This window comes from Harpia harpyja, chromosome 1 (genome assembly GCF_026419915.1).
Source record: "Harpia harpyja isolate bHarHar1 chromosome 1, bHarHar1 primary haplotype, whole genome shotgun sequence".
Classification (NCBI taxonomy): domain Eukaryota; kingdom Metazoa; phylum Chordata; class Aves; order Accipitriformes; family Accipitridae; genus Harpia; species Harpia harpyja.
The window spans coordinates 29193453-29214538 of NC_068940.1; the positions used below are offsets into that span (position 1 = coordinate 29193453).

The following is a 21086-nucleotide window of genomic DNA, read 5'->3' on the forward strand; positions in this document are numbered from 1 at the left end:
GGCTGACACCGTGGAGTCTGCAAATGACACAGTACTTGGGGAGAATAAAGATGGGGGGAGCTGCCATGCTCTGGTGACAGGCAGCGCCTAAATGCGTGGGATAGTGGGAACGCTCCCAGGAAAAGACTCGAAGCAGCACCAAAGAGCCTCAGCAAGGCAGGGCTGTTCGGCTGGCAGGAGTAAGCAGGGTGGCATGTGAGAAATGGCTCTGGGCAATAGACTGGGGGTTTTGGCCCATATGTGCCTAGCAAACTTAGGGCAGCGCTGGGCTGTGCCCCTCCCAGCCACGTTGTGTCAGCTCCAGCTTCGCATGGGCACGCTCTGTGGTGTGTTAAGGAGTGTCCCCAACTCTGCAGGACCTGTGTGAGCACAGAATTGCTGCCTTCAGCTCTTGCCCCTATCTCCATCAGGAATTTCAGTGCTGGGCCTTTTAGGGGGTGCAGAGGCCTCTCCCTAGCAGCGGGGTATGAAGAAAGTCCTGTGGTGCAACCAGCCCGTGGGATCCATCTTTCTAGACCTGTGCCAGAGCAGCATCCAGGAAGAGGCAGGGGGCAATCGGGGCGTGTAATGTGGCATCCCACATTGCAGCCCCCAGGAGACAGGCAGTGTGAGGCAAGGACATGCAGCTTGCGAGAGGTGGCTGCTGGGCACAGCAGGAGCAAATGTGACCACCCAGGGACCCTCTGCAGGGAGTTTGGCAGGGGGACTTGCTTCCATGCAGCCTTCATGGCATCCTGAGCTGCAGCTCTGGGAGCAAAGCCCTCTCTTCCAGTCCTAACACCCAGTGTTCGGCCCCTTTCAGGGTGAACTTGGAGGGCAGCAGGCTGAATCCTGCACCCCATGAAGAGTGAGACTGGTGGGACTGAGGTATGTGAATCTCTGTTCTGCTGAGATGAGGCGGGGTGAGGTCAGAGAATGAAAACAGGTCTGCTGGGCAGATGCTGAGCCCAGCTGCCACTGCAGCCAGATATTGCTTTGCCTAGCAAGTACCCATCCATCCCAGATTCTGTCCCCTGCTGTCATCCTGGGCAGTGGGCTGCAGACTGCCCCTGTCCCGCCAGGGAGAAGCCCTGCAGGGCACCCAGCGTTAGATAGGCGCTGACTGACAGGGGAGCTGGATCCTGGACAGAGAGCTGGACTGGAGATGGATTGCCTGCCAGCGAAATGTGGACGTTAGACAGGGAGTTAGATTAATGGGAGCTGGCTCTGCCAACAGAGAGGTGAGTCACAGAGCTTGTCCTGTGCTGAATCTGTTTCTCCAATAGGGAAGAAGGAGGAGGACTTAGCGAGATTAATCTCTCGTAGAGTTGTGAGAATAACCAGGATTCATGGGCTTCTCAGCAACAGATTTCCAGGTAAGCAGACAGCACTTTGACTTGCTCCATGTGACAGAGCATAGATCTGTACTGGCAACTCTGGAATTCCCTGCCACTGGTCACAGGTAAGATCGACCGTACTTCTGTGCTCACACATGAACCCTGCAAAGCACAGGCTGCACAGAAGCACCAAGAAAGCAGTGGCTTGAAAGCACTTCTTCCCTGAATTTTCCTGAAGTCCTTGTCTGCAGCTGCTCTACCGCAAACAATGCTGGACCCTGCACGGAACACATGAGAAAGTGGTAAGAAAGAACTCCTTCTGGCAGCTGAGGGGGGCTGGTGACACATCAGCTGGGAGAGTTTGCCAGGTCTCTGCCATTTTTGCATGAAGGAGGAGCAGGGAGCAGGACTGGACAAGAGCCAGAGCATCTTTCCTGGTGTGACCAACCCTTCCCTCTGGCTAGCAGTCTGTGGTACAGCAGGAGTGACAAACCTGGCAGGAGCTGCTAGCGAGAGGGGAGGGAGAGCAGGGCGGTCACGGCTGCTTTCTGGCAGGAGGTGATGGGGAGCTCTCGGGCACCCCTGTGTCTACCCCTCCCAGCACCGAACTCACCAGGGAGGAGGATGAGGCCAGGAAGAGGAAATCTTGGTAAACAGTTTTTATGTTGTGATTACAGGAACTGTGGAGAGAGAGCCTCAGTGCTAGTGAACCAGGGAGATTTTTCTTGGAGAAGGCAAATTTCTCTCCCATGTTGGGAGTCCTGTTTCTTTCTGATATTTCTTTAGTTGTTCATGTCATGGCTCTTCAGTCTGAGTAGTTTTACAAATGTGTTGTGGAGATGAAAGCACCAGGGAAAGCTGCTCAGGATCAAGTTGGAAAAGCTTTTAACTTTCAACTCCTTACAGACAAAGGCACACGGAGGGAGGGGGGGAGTGCAAAGACTGGGAAAAGGAAGAGGAAGGAGCAAAAAGAGATAAGGAGAACAGATGAGTGAAAGGGACAGAGCAGGGAAGACAAATCACAAGAGAAGGAACAAGTCACTAGCAGAAAGAAAGGGAAAGATAGGGAGAGAACAAAGCAAAGGGGCCTGGAGCTCAACGAGATGGGGAGAGTATATCAGAATAAGGGAAGAGTGCTGCAAGTAGAGGAGAGCTAGGAAATACAAAAGAGCTATTTGAATGCTGGGATAAAGCGATGATGGGAATAAGAGGAAAGGAGAAGCCAGATGAGGACTAAATTCCCATGGAGATAAAGGGGATGGCAGCAAAGTCAAAGGATGACACATCCATCCTCCTGTCACTGAGAATACAAGACATGACATGAAAGTGACATGTCAACTTTTGAGAGCGGCTGCAGGACGGAGCTGTGGAGGCTGCGTTCAGTGCTGGCGCATGTGGGGAGTCGTGCTCACAAAGGGAGCGATCATGTCACAGGCGGTCCTTGTTCTCCTGCTTCGCATCCTCCGTCACCCCTTCCCCACAGTGCATGGGGCAGCTCCTGGCCTGTGCTACTGTGTGACCTGGGCATACCCTGAAGCACTGCCGACTTCAGGTCTCACGGCAGGACTGTCGAAACGTGCCTTGTTACAGTGCTCTCTGGGGCTCGTTTGGGAGCTGGGCTGGGGCAGGCCTGGCTGGCCTTACCGGCACCCTGCAGGGCAGCAGCAAGAGGGCATAGTATCACAGAATCACGGAATCATAGAATGGTGGGGGCTGGAAGGGACGTCTAAAGGCCATCTAGTCCAACCCCGCTGCAATGAGCAGGGACATCTTCAACTAGATTGGGGCACGGAGCAGCTGTGAGATGGGGAGGGGGTGATGGAAGGAGAGACAAACCTTCCCTGGCTCCATGGTAAGGGGGTCTTAGCAAAAACAGATTGGAAAAGGGCACAACAACTACAGACAAGCGCGGGAACCATCTCCACCCAGTACCATACCAGCTTATTGGATGCTTTCTGCCAGGTGGGCTCAGCTCCATCTGCGCTGCCACCGCACTGTGAGAGACAGCCTCTTGGCTGTCCCAGGGAAAGGATCTGGGTGTTCCCAGTGCCTGTGTCAATGTTGGCACAAGAGCCCAGCAGCTGTCCTAGGGCTAGATTGGCACTGAGCAAGGTCTCTGTTTGCAGACAGTGTTAGTGGTGGAGCAGCTGTACTCCAGGCTTTGCTCCTTTCCCTGCAAGAGCAGCAGGCACAAGTGGGATCTACTTTGGCAGCAGTGCTTGCAGCTGGGAGGTTTCTCGCTCTCACACTGGGATTGAGAACATTTCTAGATGCTTCCATGTCTGAAGGGGCTGGTATGGAGTATTTCCTAGGTCTTCTTCAGGGCCCCATTGGCCTTTGAGGGTGGGAGTCATGCAGTAGTATGAGGATGGGAAGCCTTGTACCAACCAGTGCAAAGGTGGGGAGGAGACCTGCCTGAGCCTGCTGCTGCTGGATCTGTGCCCTGTTCATCTCTTGGTCCTGGAAAGGAGGAGTCACTCCTGGATTCATGCTGTGGTTATAAACCACTCTCTTTTGCTTTCCATCCGCCTCTCCCTGACCTGCAGGCCACCTGCCTGTGCAGGAAGCAGCAGACCCAGGTGGTCTGTGGGTAACCTGCTGCTGGGTTACCACTGTCTCTCGGCCCCTTACTGGCCAAGCAGAGGATTTGTTTGCCATGTGCAAGGTGCTGCACACGTGGAGCAACAGGGCATTTCCTTCTCCGGTGTTCGCTCGTGTTCCTTCCAGGGCTGAACTCCAAGGCCCAATACCAGAGATTGCTGTGGAAGCAGGAGAGCATTTTTCTCCAGGTAAGATGTGAGGCCCTGGACAGTGGAGGCTGGGAAATGTCCCACTGGGGGCTGTTTGCCTGAGTTGTGGCTAAACCACGATCAGATTTATCTGTCCCAAAATAATACTGCAGCCTCACCAGCCTTGAGCTTCTTCCCCGCTTCCACCTTCCACCTGTCCTGATCGTGCCCAGAGTGGCCTGTAAACGTGGCACTCTGCTGTGGATCCTGCTGGTACGTGACTCTCTACTGCAGGCAGGGAGCTGTGCGGCCATTCCTGCCCCTGCAACCCCTGAGTGCTGCTGAGCCTGGATGGCGCCTGCCACGCTTCAAGCAGGGCTCTGGAGGAAGCACCTGAGACCTGAGGTGGGTGCTGAGGATGCCGGCTGCCACGGCCGCCCCGGTGCACATCCGGAGGGGGTCGGCCAGCCCCAGCCCCAGCCCCAGCGGTGTCCAGAGCCCCTCCCGGAGCTCCTGCCAGGCTGCCACCGGGCCATCGGGATCTGGCCCCATTCAGGGGCTGGGGAAGGGCGGGCTGGGGTCTCCCTGACCTGCCGGATGCCCCGGCCCCCCCGCCCAGTGCTGCGCTCCCATGCGCAGAGTTTGTGCGTTCTCAGCCCCGGGCGCCGCCCGGCGTTGGCGCTCGGAGGGGCCGGGCCCGGCCCTGGGGAGGCAAGGTCTGCCCCCCCCCGCCCCCAGCACCGCTGCTCGCTCCCTGCCGAGGGCCCCCGGGCAGGCACGGTACCGGGGTCGGCGGAGGCGACGCGGGTGCCCGGGGCGGGGCACCGTAGGGCCGCTGGCACCGCGGGGCCGGGGGGAGAGGGTCCGCGTTGCGGGCAGCGCCGTCCCGCCCTCCCGGGGGGCCGCGGCGGGGGGGCGGCAGCCGTCCCCGGGGCCGGGCGGGTCCCGAGGGCACGGGTGGGGCAGGGCCCCGGCGCCGGGTCCCGAGGCGCGGAGCGGGCCGGTCCCCGCGGCGGGGTCCCCCAGGGCCGGTGCCCGCGGCCGGTCTCCAGGGGAAGGTCCCCGGGGCCGGCCGCCCCGGGGCCGGTCCCGGGCGGGGACCCGGCGCTGCATTCTCAGAGTCTCCAGCAGAGGCTGGGCTGGGCTGGGCTGGGCAGGGCTGGCGGGGAAGGAGGGAAGGCAGGGAGCGAAGGAAGCGAGGGGGAGGAAGGCGGCTCTCGCCGCACATGCATCCCCAGCCACACACCCCGCCGCCCGCGCCCCGCCTCGCGCCGTGCCCGCCCGGTGCCAACAGCCGGCTCCGCTCGCCGCCGCCGCCCGCCGCGCCGAGGCTGCGATCGGCTCCGGGCCGGGCTGCCGGGCGCTGCGATCCGCTCCGGGCCGGGCTGCCGGGCGCTGCGATCCGCTCCGGGCCGGGCTGCCGGGCGCCGCGATCCCGCTCCCTGCCTGGCTGCCGGGCGCTGCGATCCGCTCCGGGCCGCGCTGCCGGGGCGCTCCGCTCCCTGCCCGGCTGCCGGGGCGCCCCGCTCCGGGCCGGTGCGCCGCGCCGCCCGGGTTGCCGCGCAGGATGCCGCGGGAGGCCGAGCGCCCCGCGCGGGGGGGCCGCCGCGGCCGCCGCCCCAGGTAAGAGCCGGCGCGGGCGGCGGGCTCGGCGGGGCGCGGCGGGGCGGGCGCGGCGGGGGAGCCCAACTTCTCCGTCCCTTGCCGCGCCGCAAACTTTGCTGCCGCTCGGCGGGGCCGCGGCCGGCGCTCCCCGCAGGTGAGTGCGGGCTCGGCCCTGCCCCCGGCCGCCCCGGGACCGCGGGGCTGCGGCCGGGGTCGCCGCCACCTCGGGCCGCGCAGCCCCGGCACGGCGGGGCGCCGCGGAACTCGCGCCGGGGCGGGAGCGTTGGGCCGCTTCGCAGCGCTGGTGGAGGGGGGGGGGGGGCGGGTGGAGCCGGAGGTTTTGTGCCCCTTCGGGCATCGCTGCCCGGGCGCCCAGCGCGGTGGTCCCCGCGGCTCCAGCGCCGGCTCCGTCAGCAGCAGGGCTTCAGCGTAGCCTTCAGTTAAAGCGCTCGGGGGCTTCGGGAGCCGCAGCTCCTTTTTAAACCGGTGGTATCGTGAAACATCTTCTTTGGGCTGCTTCCTAGCCAAGAGCCGTCTCCCCGCTTTTCTTGCTGAGACCGGAGCCCTTCGTGCTAGCTACCACAGGGGCTTTGCCTGGGGATGTGTGTGAACGTGCAGCCGAGACGCCCGAGGAGTCCTGCCCGAGTCCTTTTAGCAGGCAGGGTAACATCTCTCTTTACAGAGCCACATTTTTCTAACAACAAACTAAAAATAACTGTGCTAAAACTAGCACTTTCCTCATTTAAAATGTGGTTCCCAAATGGCTGTGCACAGGCCGCCTGGGAGCAAGTGCTGCAGCCACGTCTGCTCCTTCTGCATGCCCAGCTACAGCAGCTCGTCCAGGCCCAGAGCTGCCATGCCAAGTGCATCTTGCAGAGCGTCCTGGGAGCACATCCTGTGGCAGCCAGGCTCCTGCGGTCGCTCGCAGTGCCAGCAGGGGAAGGAGGGATGCAATACATGCCTCTTTTCTTTTTCTGTTTGATTTCTGACGGTTGTAACATCCCTTGCAATCTGCGGAGATCTATGTTGTCTTTTCTTCTAGCCTCATTTTATGCGTGAACAAGACCAGCTACAGGGATGGTGGTGTAGACAGCAGCAAGGAGAGACAGGCTCAAGAGTTCAGGCATAAGTTCCTAAGACAGTGCAGTGCATCTCAGGGAAGCCTTTGGACCTGAGAGAGCTAAGAAGGGTGGCTCCACCAGAGCTCTGGTTCTCCACAGCTTGCTTGCATGGCCTGAGGAAATAAATGGAGAGATGTGCCTCTCTGTCCCTGCTATTAGGCTGGTACTATGCTGTTAAAATACCACGGTTTGCAACGACAGCCAATACCATGGTCTTGAACGCCACCAAGGAAATCTCAGATGATGACTGTTTCTTTGGGACCTGTTTCTATCTCTTCAGAGTACCTAATGTTCAAAGAATGGCTGAAGCCTGCAGTCTCTGTACTTGTAGATCTTGTGCCCAGCTCAGAGCCCGGGCTTTGCCAGGTTTTCCCTTACGAGGCCGGTGGATGCTCTCCACCTCTTGCATGAGCACTGGGTAACGAGTATTTGCAGCAAACAATTATCGGGGTTGGAGGTCATGATCCTGGTACATCAGTTTTCAAATGCTGAAAATAAATTGCTTCTCTGGCTTTGGGTATCACATAGCAGGGGGAAATGGAAACGAGAATCTGAAACGGTTTTCCTGTGCTGATACTATGTTTGTTTGTGTTCAAGGCCAAAGGCTGGTTCTGCTTCGCATTGATGAAATCCCTGAAAATGTTGACAGTACCCTGAGTGTAGCACAGGGTAGAGCCCACTGAAATCTGAATGAGCTGGCCCAGATTCTGTACTGACTTTTGTATCACGTACATAACTTTGCTCCCGTGAGGTGGGGGTCAGAGCAAATGAGGTTTGGTCTCTGTATGAAACGCTGGTTGCTGAATAATACAATGTTGAAATTGGTGGGCTTGTGAAAGAAAAAGTGTGTGCTGTTTCATAGGTAAAAAGAGCCAGCTTTGTTCCTGCCTAAAAAAAAAAAAAAAGATGCCCTTTGCTTTTTGGTGCATTGACACTTTATAATATGATATGGTGATTTCATACCTAGGACAGAGAAGTGGCTAGTGAAACAAGGTCGATTTTAAAACTCTTTTTCAAAAGAAGCTAGCAGGTCTCCAGAAAAAAAAAATGAAAAGGCTGTCAGTGCGTTAAAAATAACAGTTAAAATCCTATTTTTCCTAGCTCTGTATCAAATAATATGATATTTTCATGATTTAAAATGCAATATCATATTTGAAAAATCCATAGTTCCTTGCTTGTGTGTAAGGATTCTCAGAATAGGGTCATAATTTACTGTTTGTTGTATATATTGTCCGATAAGCTTTTGGGGGTTTTTGCACTTTGAAAATGATATTGAGCTAGCAGGCTTTTTTCCTAGCAAATTTTACTTTTGTGCTTCTAATCAGTGGCCCATAGTAGTAAAATTTGGTAGCAAATATTGTGGGGGACAGGTTTGTTTGCTTGAAACCCCTTTTGCTACCCATGGACTTTATTTTGTTAGAAGGATTAGATTGTTCGTGGAAGCTTTGAAATAAAACTGGACTTTAGGTGGGATTTGGTCTGATGTTATTCCTTTAAAGTATAATTACATATTTTTCAAATAATTCTTTTTATATTTTGAAAGCCCATATTTGGAAAGTAAAGAAAAACAGACTGAAGGAGAAATAGTGTGGTGATACTTGTGTTCTTTTGACATCATGTCGCTAAACAGTATTTGTCCATAAGAACACAACCATGTATGAATTTGTGTCGTTATCTTTTAACCATGTGGTTATGCAACTGTGTTTGGGTTTACAAGCAATGACACTTCTCTGCAGATAAGTCCATACATATCCTGAGGCACGGGCCATTTTGAGTGATCTGCTTTTTTGAAAAATTACATGTAAAGATTAGGTGGGCATGAGTCCCAACAAGATTCCTTGCCTGAGGTGGTAGGTGGACATGGTGTACAGTGCCTTGCTGTTCACTGGATCTCTTTTGTCTCTACCACCAGTTTATTCCATGGCATTCCTTTGCAGGGAAGGGTGGCCGATGGGGAGGGATGTAATCAGCTTTGCCTCAGACCGTTTGTAGCCCTGAGAGCATCCTGCCCTGCACCTTAGCACCTGCCAGCTGTTTGCTCTCCAGCTAGCAGGGCTCCCCCATTTTACCTTGTCCGTGGGTGATGTCTGTGTGTGGCTGTGCCCTGGGCTGCAGGTGAGGGTGCAGAGTTCTGCCCCTTGGATTTGGCTACGCAAGCATTTGCAGGGCTCATGCCTGCATGTTCCTGTGAGCTGTGTTGCTCATGAAGCACAGTCCCTGCTCCACCCCAGCAGAAAAGCTGGGTCTTTGTGGCTGGGTTTGGGCAGCAATATTGCTGCCTATCAGCCTTCCCTGCTCCTGTGCAGACCTGGTATATGGGGAGCTCATTGCAGCGGTTTGGACTGGGACTCACCCGTTCACCTAGCATGGGTTGGGTGCCCAGTACCTGCTCAGCCTTGTGAGGCATCTGTGTCTGCAGTTGCATTCAGTTTGTGGGTTAGTTTCTGCTTCAGAGAGCTGTGGAGGGGCTTTCTGTTCCTGCCGGTAGCCACTGCAGAGACCCATCCTCCCAGTTCACAATTTCTTTTTCATTTAATCATCACTTTTTATTATTTGCAAAGTCCATAAAAGGAATACAGCACATTACAGTAATTTTAAGTCTTATCCTTTCCAACAACTCTGTTTTCAGAGACTAGTCCAGACTTTACTTTAGTCTGGCTCTGTCTCTCCTTCATTTTTCTTTCTTTTCATTGTCTTCTGTGCTGCAGCTGAGAGGAGGTAGCTCTGTGTTATACTGTTGGGGAAGGGTTGTTGGATAGCACTTTAGTGCTGGTTCTACAGTGCAATGTCCAGGTAGCAAAAGCGGACGTCTTCTTCAGCAATCTCTGCCTTTCCTAATCCCACAAAGCCAGCTGGGATACCTGCAGAGTGTGTAGGTTCTTTTCCTACAGAAGCTGTGGGTCCTCTTCTTGGTGATGCTGTTCCTCTGATCCTTCTGCTGTGTGGTTTGAGTTCTCCCTGCAAATGGATGTCTCCACCTCCTTGACAGTATTACGGCACCTTCTCTTTTTTCCTTTGAGGGCCTGTGGGACCCTGTGGGCATTGGCATGTGGTAGCTGGCAGCTGGGTGTAGAGTCCGCTGCACAGCTCCCTTTGCTATTAACATTAGCTGGTGCACGTAAGGCAAATGGGGAAAGACAACACTACTAGGAGGTGGGAGCGTGGGGAGAGACCGTTCACAGTGCATGGGTTGGTCTGGGGCTGCCTGTGCCTCAGCGGGCTGGGCATGGCTTTTATCTCTAAACTTTGGGTTTCAGAGTGCCTGCTCTGCCGCCTCCTCGCCGAGCTGACCCAGACTCCCTACCGGTGCCCGGCTGCCCTGCTCCAGCGTGGGGAAGGGCTGTGGTGGTGAGTGTGCGCACTGGTACCACCTGCGGACAGAGGCAGCCCGGTGCTGTCAGGCAGTTCTCCCCCAGAGGTCCTATAAGGCCTCTGAGCAAAAGGTGGAAGGCAGTCCCCGCTAAGCTGAGGCCCCTGCATTGTTCTTCTTTAGAGTGGGGGTAGTTGTGCAGTTGGGTGTAGGAAAGGCAGCCAGCCCCAAGCTGGTCCATCTGTGCTCCAGCCCAAGGGCCAGGTTTGGACTGGATCATTCCCTGCTGCTAAACCTACAAGCAGTGCTGAAAATCAAGGTGCTTTTCAGGAAGTGTCTCCTTTCTGCTGGGTGCCCCATCTCAGGATAGCTCACTAAACACAAGCTATATAATGAGGTTATAATACTCATTGCAACCTAATGACATTTTTTCAGCAAATGGCAGCACTTCTCTGGATTCCCAGTGCTGCCCTGCTTCTCTCGTCTGTGGGAAATCTGCACTTGCCTCCTCTCTGCCCCATTCTGCTGCCCCGCTTTTTACTCACTTCCTTGCCCCTCACTGTGGCTCTGGCAGTCCCATCGATGAGCCTGGAACGATAAGCCCAACAGAGCTCATTCAGTTTCGACTCTACGCAGTGCTACACTTCCTAATTTCAGATCTCTTGTGAGAGAGCTATGCCTTAGCTCACAGGCTGCAGGACTGAGACTCTGGGCAAAAGTGCCTGTTAACACTACTATCAAACTGTTGCGTGCAGGGTCTGCTCCACAAACAGAGAGCAACCTTGCCTGTCTCACACACTCTGTCACTGCTGTCACCTGTGCTGAATTTGGCCCTGACTAGCTGATGATAGAAGCTGTGGGTGCAATGGAGGTGATGCAGGGCCTGGTGTTTGTCAGCAACAGCCACAGATCCACAGCTGCCCTGTCGAAGCATTTAGCCAGGTGCTTACCAAGCAGAGCTGAGAGCATCCTGTCCCTGGTTTGGGAAGCAGTGTGTCAGGGCCAGCCACTGCATAGGGTGAAGTGCTCCTGCGCTCCGGCTACAGCAGTTGTGTGAGCCTTGCTGATTGGGAAGTCCCTTCCAGGGAATCACGAAAGCAGAACTGTTTGTCTAGCACCCTTTTGCAGATACCCCCTACCACTCTTTGTTGCTCCTCCCTGGTGTAGTACTCCAGAGAACACCAAGGGAAAGGAGACGGGATCACTCCTCTTTACTTGCTGACATTGCCTCACTCACCATTGCCACTTCAGGTGGGTTTTTGTTAATCTCTTCCTAATTAACTGTAGCTGGTGGCATTAACAACTGCAGGTGACTTGAAGCTTGAGGCCCTCGACTCACCTGAAGCTGTTGATGGCCAGAAGCTTTCTGCAGCCAATGATGGGATGTGAAGGGAGTCGCCATAGAAACATCCTGGGCAATAAATGGAGCCTCAAAAGCTTTGAACTCCTTTTAGCAGAAGCCTGTGTGTGGATGCGGGTACAGACAGGTAGTGGTGTGCGTGTGGATGGAGAAAGGTGCGTACACCCAGCAGAGCAAGGATGTGAGGCATTTTGAAGCAGCGGCTGCAGGAGCAAGCACAGGATTTAAACACCGCTTTGGTAAGCTAGCATTTCCCTGAGGTTTTGATTGCAAAACTGAGTCGGAGCAGGAGTGTGTGATAGGGTTGTGGTACTGGTCTGGCAGGAGAGAGCTCATTCTTGCAGGTGAGCTGTATCCAGTACCTCACAGCACACAGTCCTTCTTGTGTGCTGCAGCCACAGGCTTGTGGGGGCAGCTAGGGAAGCCTTGTCCCTCAGCGCCGTGCGCAGCAGCACCGGGGAACCCAGCACAGCCTCTGCAGGCGGCACCCATCCGTCTCTCCTCCTCCTTCTGGGCCACTGCTGCCCTTCCTTGTGGTTTGGCACTCAGGAGCTGCGTGCAGGCAGACCCCAGCTTAGGGAAGCTCTGAGGCCCCATGCCCACCCAAGAGGCACTGGAGTCAGGTGCCCTGGGGCACGCATCCTCCACCCCCAGACCCTGTCCTGGGCCTGCTCCCCTCAGTGCCCCCCCCCGCTGCCATCCCTGGCAGAGCCTGGATTCATTCCCCATGCCGGCTGTTCGCTCGCAGGTGGCTTGGGGGCTGCAAGCTGGCGGGGGAGGCTGGGCTTCCTGATGGCAGGCTGTGGGGCAGATTGCTCCTCTGGGTCTGAGTCCCCACATGGGGCAGAGTCAGGGAGGACAGGTAAAGGTTTGGCTGTTCCAGAGGCTTAGAAGCTCTTATGGTCTGGCCATCCCAGGACAGAAGGGTGCTGGGAGCCCTGGGCCCGGCCCTTGTTCTGGCAGCCTCTTTCTGCTGTGAGATGGCTGTTCCCCTTCTGTGGGGTGCCCTGTGCAAGACAGTAGTAGCTTCTCTGCGTGCCTGGGGGTGTTGCGCTCCCTTCTCCAGTCCTGCTTCCTTGCATCTCTCTCTGTCGCGCTGGGATTATCTCCCTCTGCTCCTACTGCAGCTGCTTCCTGGAATCCCAAATCCCCAAAATGCTGTTTCTCAAGTAATCCTTGTCATTAAAAGTGGCTCCTAAGCTCAGAGCACCTCCTCCTCTCTGCAGCCAGCACCCTGTCACCCTCTCTGGAGAGGAGCAGTTTGAGATGATCCCATACTAAAAGTGAGCAAATGAGCTTGGTAACTTGGGACAGGACACTGTTGTCGTCATCCCCCCAGCCCCCAAAACCTGGTACCAAACTCCAGAGTTACCCTTGGCCTTGGATCCTTCTGGAATTTCACTATTCCATTTTTTTTAACAGCGTGACAATGCTTTTTCTCCCGTTGTTAGGGCCCTGACGAGGCACGTGGCTGTTGGTGACAGTGTTGTGCATGTGTGGGAGAGGGAATTGTTTCCCCTGTCACTGGAGAAGGTCGAGGACATGCAGGTGAGGGGTTCCTTCAGGAGTTGGACTTTACCAGCTTTCTGAGCTTGGCTGCCTTCCCACTTATGAAATACAGCTGAACCTTTTGATAGCAGGCGGGTAGGAGTAGCTGAGCATCAGCAGAGTCCTTAAGAAATTACATCCCTGCTTAAACTTTTAAAAGTCAGCCGAACACCCGTTTGCTACAGCCCTCCTGGACTGTTCCCCAATGGCACGACATTTTTTGCAATAAAACTCCTGCTCCAGTAATGCCGTCCAAAGTCACGGCACACCTTCACCCTCCCGACGCGGGAGTCAGGGAATCTTCCCGTGCCAGATCTCGGACTTGCTGCGGCGGTGCCCGCCACCGAGGTGCGAGGTCAGCTCTGCCCGCCGGCTGGTGCGTGGCCGGGCTGTGGACCCCGGGGCCTGGCCCCGAGCCCCTGCAGCAGCCGCAGGCTGGCAGCCAGTGGGCAGGGGTCCGGCTTTTCCCTCAGTTTTGGGTGTGGGGCTCCTGCTGGGGCCGCGTGCCGGCAGAGGGAGCCATGCATCCTCGTTTCATATGCACAGCCTGACACACCAATTAACGAATTAATTTAAAAGGTGCTGTGAGAGATGAGATTAGAACCGGGATCCTCCAGTGGGCAATGGCTCACCTGGCCTTGCCGAGGCTGAGAAGTGACCGTGTCCTTCCCAAATCCCTCCTCTCTGCATGGCCACCCAAGTTCATCTCTCGGGCGAACCCTCGGGCGGGTTTGGTCTGGCCCAGCTTCTGGTGGCCGTGCAAGACACGAACAGCCTCCGTGGCAGGTATGGCAGAGGTTGATGCCAGTGCCTTGGTCAGCTGGGCGTGCGGGCGGTGGGCACGCCACAGGCACGCAATGGACCAGGGTTGCTACTGTGAGCCTCCGCGGACCGTGGGATGAGTGGCCAGGGACTGTGGCTGACCCTGCAGGTGTAGACGTGGCCTTGCTTTGCCTTGCCCAGGACTTGGCAATGCATTAACTAAGGCAGACAAGAGGTTGTGAGCTGGAGCTGGCGTTGTGAAATCTGACATCATTAGTCCTGCCTAGAGGACTGACTGTTGTGCTGGCAGACGATGCTGCTCCCTTCCTAGGTGCCACAAAGCGACTGGGCCATGAAGTGAAATGCAAGCACTGAACCTCCCCCAGCTGGAGTAGCAACCACAGGTGAGCATTTATGGATTTTGTCTGAAAAAGCTGTTTACATTTTTGTGCAATGGGAGACTTGCGTCTGGCTGGGAAGGATGCTGGAACCATCAGTTCAGGCTTGCATTGGTTTTCCACCTAGAGTGCTGACGTGCTTTGGTGAATAAGAGATGGGTGGTGCGGTGCTCCACTGGGAGGTGGTGGCTGGATGAGCTGGTGGTGCTGGGCTGCTCCAGGACAAGAGATGTGAGCTAACATCATTGGACTGAGAGGCTCAAAGCATTGTGCAAGGAGAGTGGCAGCTTTTCACTGTGCCGTGGCTACTGTTTTCTGGTTAATGCATTCGGAACAGAGTCGGTCTGACTTCATCTGCTCTGGCAGTGAACACAGCAGCACCATGCTGCCATGTGTTTTGGGACTGTTGTGGGTTAACACTGGCAACCAGCTGAGCACCATGCAGCCACTTGCTCATTCCCTCACTCCCAAGTGGGGCAGGGGAAGAGGAAAGGAAGAGTAAAAGCGAGAAAACTTGTGTGTCGAGCTAAAGATAGTTTAATAAATGAAGGAGAAGTGGAAGAGAGAAAACAAAACAAGGGATCCAAAGGCAAACACTCACTGCCTTCCATGGGTAGACTGATGCCCAGCCAGTTCCTGAACAAAAGGCGGCTAACCCCCTGAGCTCCCTCCTCTCCCTTTTTATTGCTGAGCATGATAGATGGCATGGGATATCTTTTTGGTTAGTTTGGGTCATCTGCCTGGTTGTGTCCCCTCCCAACCTCGTGTGTGCCCCCAATCTGTTTACTAGGGGGGCATAGTGAGAAACAGAGAAGGGCTTGATACTGTGCAAACACTGTTTGGCAATGGCTAAAACATTAGTGCGTTATCAGCGTTGTTTTGGTCACAAATCTAAAACACAGCACCATATGACTGCTATGAAGCAAATTAACTCCATCCCAGCCAGACACAGTACAGGGACTGTTAAACACCTTCTATTGCTTGCCCCTTTGGGGTGCCTGCACTGTAGGAAGGTGCCTGGCGCCCTTTGCAAAAGAGCCCTTGTTATAGCTGGGCAGTGCAGCGGGAGATGTGGCCTCTGTTCTGTGGATCTGATGGCAAAGGCATGCTCAAACTGTCCTGGGCAGAGGCATGCCACTGTCTGCGATGCTGCCAGGCATGTTTTTTGTTGTGAGAAGCTAGAGACTACTGACTGCTGGAAAGCAAGCCTCATGTAGCAGGGCGGCATGTATGCAGCGAGCTGCTAGCTCAGCTGGTGTAAATTAGCCTCAGTCCATCACAGTGGTGGAGCTGGCAGGACAGGATCTGACCTGTGACTGCTCTGGGGCTGTGGCTGCTGCTGACTATCTCCCTGCAGTTCCTGGGCACAGGCTGCAGTCAGATTTGTTGCTTCTAGGGAGGTCTTTTCCAAACCTTAGGCTGTCCCAGAACCAGAAAATCCTGCAGCTGAGTCTGTGTTGCTTATACCAAGCACTGTCCTGGTTGAGAAAAGCTGCTGTGAAATAGAAATGAGAGGGCGGGACCATGAAGCACCAGGCTGGAAGGCCTTTTCTTTAAACCACAGCTGAGCTGGGCTTAGGCAGAGGCAGGACACAATGTCTGGTCCTGGCTTCCACAAGGCGGCACATGCGTTTCCCTTGTGAGTGATCAAAGGCTGGTACTGAGACTCATCTCTATCTTTTTTTATATCGTCCATCACTGTGCTATCTGGTGCCTCCCAAGTATATTTAGAAATAGCAATGACAGTTTTTCTTTCTCCTTTTCTAGCTGGTGCGTGAAGTGTTTGATAAGTTTATATGTTTTATATGTTTTTGTGTGAGAGGTCTATCTGTGCCTCTGTGCACCAAGATGAAGAAAGCTGTCTCATGAGCTAATGCTTTTGGTGCACCCCACCATGGGGGCTGAGGACTGCAAAGACACAGTGCTTGTGTCTGGCTCAGTCCTGCTCAGGGCAGCTGTGTCTTGTTATTCTGTTTCTGAATCACAGTGACTGCATGTTCAGGTGTGAGTTTTGGTGTCAATTCACTGTGATGTGTGATGGGAGAGGTGAGTGGCAAGACATGCGTACAGCTCTGAGTCCAGCATGGGGGAGAATGGCTTTTTGGCTGGACACCACTTGGCTGTGGATACCCAAACTCTGCCTGAGGCTGCTGCCAGCCCAGCAGCCTGAGAAGGGTGGATATTTGGAGGGGAGGGCACGAAGGAGCACGTTTGTCTGCATTGCAGTTCTACCAGTTGACTTCAGCCTAGTTGGATTCAGCCAGCCCAATGTTTATCTCCTGTGGTGTTAGGAGTGACGGGGGCCTGCAGCCTGGTGTGGCAGCATGCAGGGGAATAGCACAGCATGGCTGGAGTAAGGGTGCATGTGCAATTCGGGATTTCAGCACTTTTGCATCTGGCTGCTTGGGTTGGAGATGGTGGGCTCTGGATGGACGTGTTCCTGCTTCAGCACACACTAGGGACTTTGGGGCTACGTGCATGAGTTCTAATGTGATTGTCATCAAACGAGCTGGAGAGGAGTGTGGAGAGGGAGGAGGAAGTGAAACAGCCCAGCAAATAAGGGGAGAGAAAGTCAAGGGTCTGCAATGTAGTGATAGAGCTGGATGCAAATGGACAAGGTGCATGAGGGTGACAAAACCAGAGAAAGCCATGACTGCATGTGGGAAAGTGGGAGTTGTCTGTGTACATGTGTGCTGCCAGTTCTCCCCCCCTCAAGCGTGGAACGGCTTTGGGGAAAGGGTGGGCACTCCTGGTGGGGGTACTCGGAGCCAGCTTCTTTCCATTTTTTTGGTAGTGAAGATCTTTCACTGTCACCAGTAGCAAGTGGCTGTTGGGCTGTGTGCTGGATGGAGAGAATTAGGTCACAGGAGTCCTGCGTGTGCACTGGGGCATTCTGGGGGAGGCCCCTTGCTGAAGCAGTGCAAGGCTGCAAGCGTGCAGTGGGTCTGAAGGACTTGGAGCTGCAAATGACTGCACCTGCCGGTGTGGGTTTCCGTGCCCCCTCCTGTGTGCATGCATACTCACGTGTTCCAGCACGATCCTACTTGCTCACGTGTACGCGTCTCTCTCCTTGGCTCTATTCTTTCACGTGCACTTTGTCCATTTGCTTTTCTGTCCTCCCTGTTGCTACTGTAATCTCTCTCTCTCTTCCTCCCTTTGTTCCCTGGGCTGCTTTGCTGCCTCTTACTTCACCATGTCCCTCTTTATTCCTTTTGATAATAGTAACATTAGAACCTACATACAAGGCCCCAAGGTCCCTGCTTTGTGCAGATACATCAGGAAAGACCCTTCAAAGCCTGTGTGCTGGAGAGAGAAGATTCTCATAGTCTCGCTATTGCCAGGACTGGCAGAGGCAAAGGGCTTGATTGTGAAATATGACCTGTACAAAACCCCACACTGTGTCCTGTGTCCATCCTGGAATGTCAGAAGTGAAGATGTCAGTCTTGTTTGATAGAGTTTTACACCAAAGCCCTGAACCCTTATGTCTGATTGAGGAATGGGTCAATTAATCTCCCTTTATCGCTTGTGCTGAGCAGAGTGGTTGTTCCCGGAGTTCCCAGTCTGTCCCTTCCTCATTGTGCCATTGGTTTGGTAGTGACATTAAAGTGAAGCTACTTGCTGATTCTGTTCTAGTCTGCTGTGTTCACATGCTTCAAGCTTTCAGAAATGTTCTCCTCTTCAACTGCAATTTGCACATTTGGCCTCTGCTGAGAGCTGATGCTTCAATGGGATACTGAAGTCTGGTGGTTGGAAAGCAGTGTTTCTAGAGACACTCTGAAGCTGTCTTGTTTTGCATATGTGGTGCCCACTACATTTCCTTTGCTTAAAGGTCCTATGTAGCTGCTGGATGCTGGTCCACAGTCTGCAAATACAACGCTGGAGGGGGTGGAGGAGGAATCAAAATTTTTTTTTTTTTTTACCTGACAAAGTGGTTGGAGTTTCTTGCAGAGGGAAGGCTAGTACTGTATCTGGCTTGCAGAATCATATCAAGAAACCTGGGGTGATCTTGTTGATTTGTCATAAGGACATGGCTCTGCTGTGCTAGTCCATCATGATATCAACAATTCAGACTCTAGCTAGGGAAGGACTTTGAAATCAGGAGACAGATTTAACATTTTAATTTTTTTCCTCTTAAAGTCCTCCAAGAAAAGCGCATCCTGTCTGTAGTGGTCTCTTTCAGCTTTGTTCAGCCACACTCCACAGTTTTCTGATGCTTGCTTCCACTTTGGCGCTCTCATCGGTGAACCTCTTGTTATGCCTATGTCGGTGCTTGTGTCCTGAATCTCCTTGCTGAGAACTGGATTTGGGAAAGAGCAAGCAGCAGGCAGTAAAACCAAAAGCCATCACCTGCTCCTGGAGTTTGCTGCTGTCTGCAGCCCTTTTGATTTACACACAGCAAAGGTGACTGAAGCAACAGGCCGTTTTGGCATGTTTGCTTACCCTGTGTATTGGTTTTGAGCAGCATGACCTGTATGTGGTGTCATTACTCAAGAACAGTAAAATGAAGCTGGGGGTGGGATGTAGCAGCAGGACCCTCAGTTATCATCTCTCTGCAGTAAAGGGCAGAAAGAGCAGGAAGGCCATAAAGCCCATGCCAGCCTCTTCCTGGGCACTCTTGGCCACTGTGGAGCCTTTTTGCTTGCATTTATGTTGGTAGCTGTATTGGGACTGGCCGCCAGCAGGACCATCTCCTCCTTTCTTTGGCCAAAGTGGCTCGGAGAGCTGGAACACCCTTTCCAAGGAGAAACCTGGTCTCTCTTCTGAGCCACAGACCTGGGGGATGATGTCATTTGCTGACACAACAGCAGCATTGGCAACTCTGCTTGGGTCCTAGGCATGAAGATTTTGGGAATCCAGACTGGGAGCGCCTGTATGTCAGTGCTGGCAGCAGATGGCAAAGCAGGGGGCTCCCACAGCAGGTGGCCAAGGTCCCTCTTGAAGAGGTGTCTAGTCCCATCCCAGGCTCATCACCCTGGGAATGGGTGGTTTGCCTTTCTGCACCGTTAGCTGTTGCCGTCCTTAGATCTGCTCATGGCATTTAGAGGTCTCATCTGCTCTGGGCTGCTATGTACCTGCCTGCAGCTCGCAGGAGAGACCCTAATAGCTGAAGGTGGAGGACGACAGTGATTGCTCCCTGGACAAGGCATGCTAGTGAAAAATAAACTGGATCTGGCCAGGTAGAGTCTTTGAACGGCACCTATAAGTACTGACAGTGCTTCTCTGTGACGGCTGCATCTCCAAGGGTCTGTGTCCCTTTGGACTCAGCCAGGAGTTGTTTGCAATGTGGAGGAGAGTGGCAGGCATCATTCTGCTTGTGGGGAGTATGTGAGAAGTGTGATGGAGCTGGCAGAGTAGGGAAAGCCTGTGCCTGTCTGGCTGGTACAGGCATACTCCCTGGGCAGACAGGACAGAAATGGAGCAGGGCCTTGTCACCTGTTGTAGCGTTTACTGGTGTGTGTGGGAAGAGCCAGGATCTGCCCTTCCTCAAGGGGAGGCGAGAGGACCCGCAGCACTCCTTGCCTCTGTGCACAGGGGAAGGCAGTGGGGCTGGCGTGCCTCTCTTCAAACTGTCCCATCGCTCCTGGTCTGCAAACTCTCTTCCGCTTGCTAGTTAATATTAGTATTCAGTTTGTGGAACGGGCTATGCAATTAACACAAAGGTACAGTCATTCATTCTGACTGGAGGACTCAAGGGATCAGATGTACTGGGGATAGGAAGCGGAGGCTTTCTGCTGGGAAAGAATGTCACAGCACAGCGGACACAGAAATGAAAAGCTATTAATAATGATCCCGGAACTTCACTTCCATCAGCTGTTTATTTAAAGGTGCTCCGTATTCAAAGCCTCCTGATTTATGTGGGCAATAACACTCACAGTCCTGGGATCACTTTTTTAAGCAAGGCTAATGGGGTGAAACCATCATACTGCGACAGTAGAGATCAAGCTGGGAAAATGATACTGGAGAGAAAAATAAACTATTGCCTAGATTATCCAGGAGCTATGCTGGGCTGGGAGTTGGTGTGAGCTCCCTGCTCTTCCAGCATTTATTAAGGCTTTTACTTCCTTTCTTCTTGTTCTTTGTGAACAGAATTTACTGGGCATGGAAGGATATAAAAATTTGATTCTACCGGACAGGATGCTAAAAGCTTCTGGTTTTGCATTCAAGTGAAGTTTTGTCTGTAGTGCAGCCATGTGTAGCCGTTCTGTCACACAAGGCCCTGGGGCAGACAGCCTCCCTGTCCTTGTCTCCAGGGGTTCCCATCCTGACCCAGCCCTGCTCCTGAGGGACTGGTCCCTCCAGGGAAAGGGGGTTCTGCCCTCTTCTGTCCCTTGCTTGGTTTTTGCTTGCCCAGCTGTGGTATCGGGGCACCTGCCTTCAGCTGTGTGCCTGGAGGGGTAGAGGTGAAATGTTCAGGGCTATGGCAAGGAGGGGGAGAAGGGGCCGCCCTGCTCTGGGGGGAGACCACTTTCCATGCGGATTCTCTTCACGGGGCTGTTTGCCCCGGCACTGCCAGCGAGGACTGCTTGGTGGGGCCATGAGCGCTGGGCAAGCACTGACCTGGGTGACGGATTTGGCACAAGCTTGTGATGTTTACCTCTTCCTGCAGCAGGGAGGTTGGGTTGGGAGTGCAAGAAGGGCTTGGGGCGGGAGGAGTGCGAGTGTGCTGCGCCAGTTTCTTCTGAATCTGCCAAGTGAGCCCTTGGGGGACAGTAGTTGGTTTCACCAGCTCCCTCTGGATGTCTGGCAGCGTGCAGAAGGAGTGCCAAAAGTTGGCCATCCGGAGTATACCTGATTTTGTGGTATCTGCAAAGGAGTGAGCAGCTTTTGGCAAAACCCGCCTGTTTTTCCTGGGGAAGTGAAATAGCACTTAACGCTGCCAAGCTGTGGTGCTGGCAGTTGCAGTTCGTGTTGCTCTGGACAGGGTCTGACTCCTAGG

General features: G+C 54.2%; 1 protein-coding gene across 6 annotated transcripts in view; it reads left to right on the plus strand.

Annotated features, from left to right (window-relative positions):
- Positions 1-802: 802 nt before the first annotated feature.
- CDH22 (cadherin 22) overlaps positions 803-21086 on the plus strand; it is a 93664-nt gene continuing 73380 nt past the window's right edge. For all 6 annotated transcript variants that reach the window (XM_052782542.1, XM_052782523.1, XM_052782527.1 and 3 more), the window contains exons 1-3: positions 803-867; positions 1266-4105; positions 4219-4450. The gene's annotated coding sequence lies outside the window, so the exon portion shown is untranslated. The remainder of the gene's footprint in view (positions 868-1265; positions 4106-4218; positions 4451-21086) is intronic.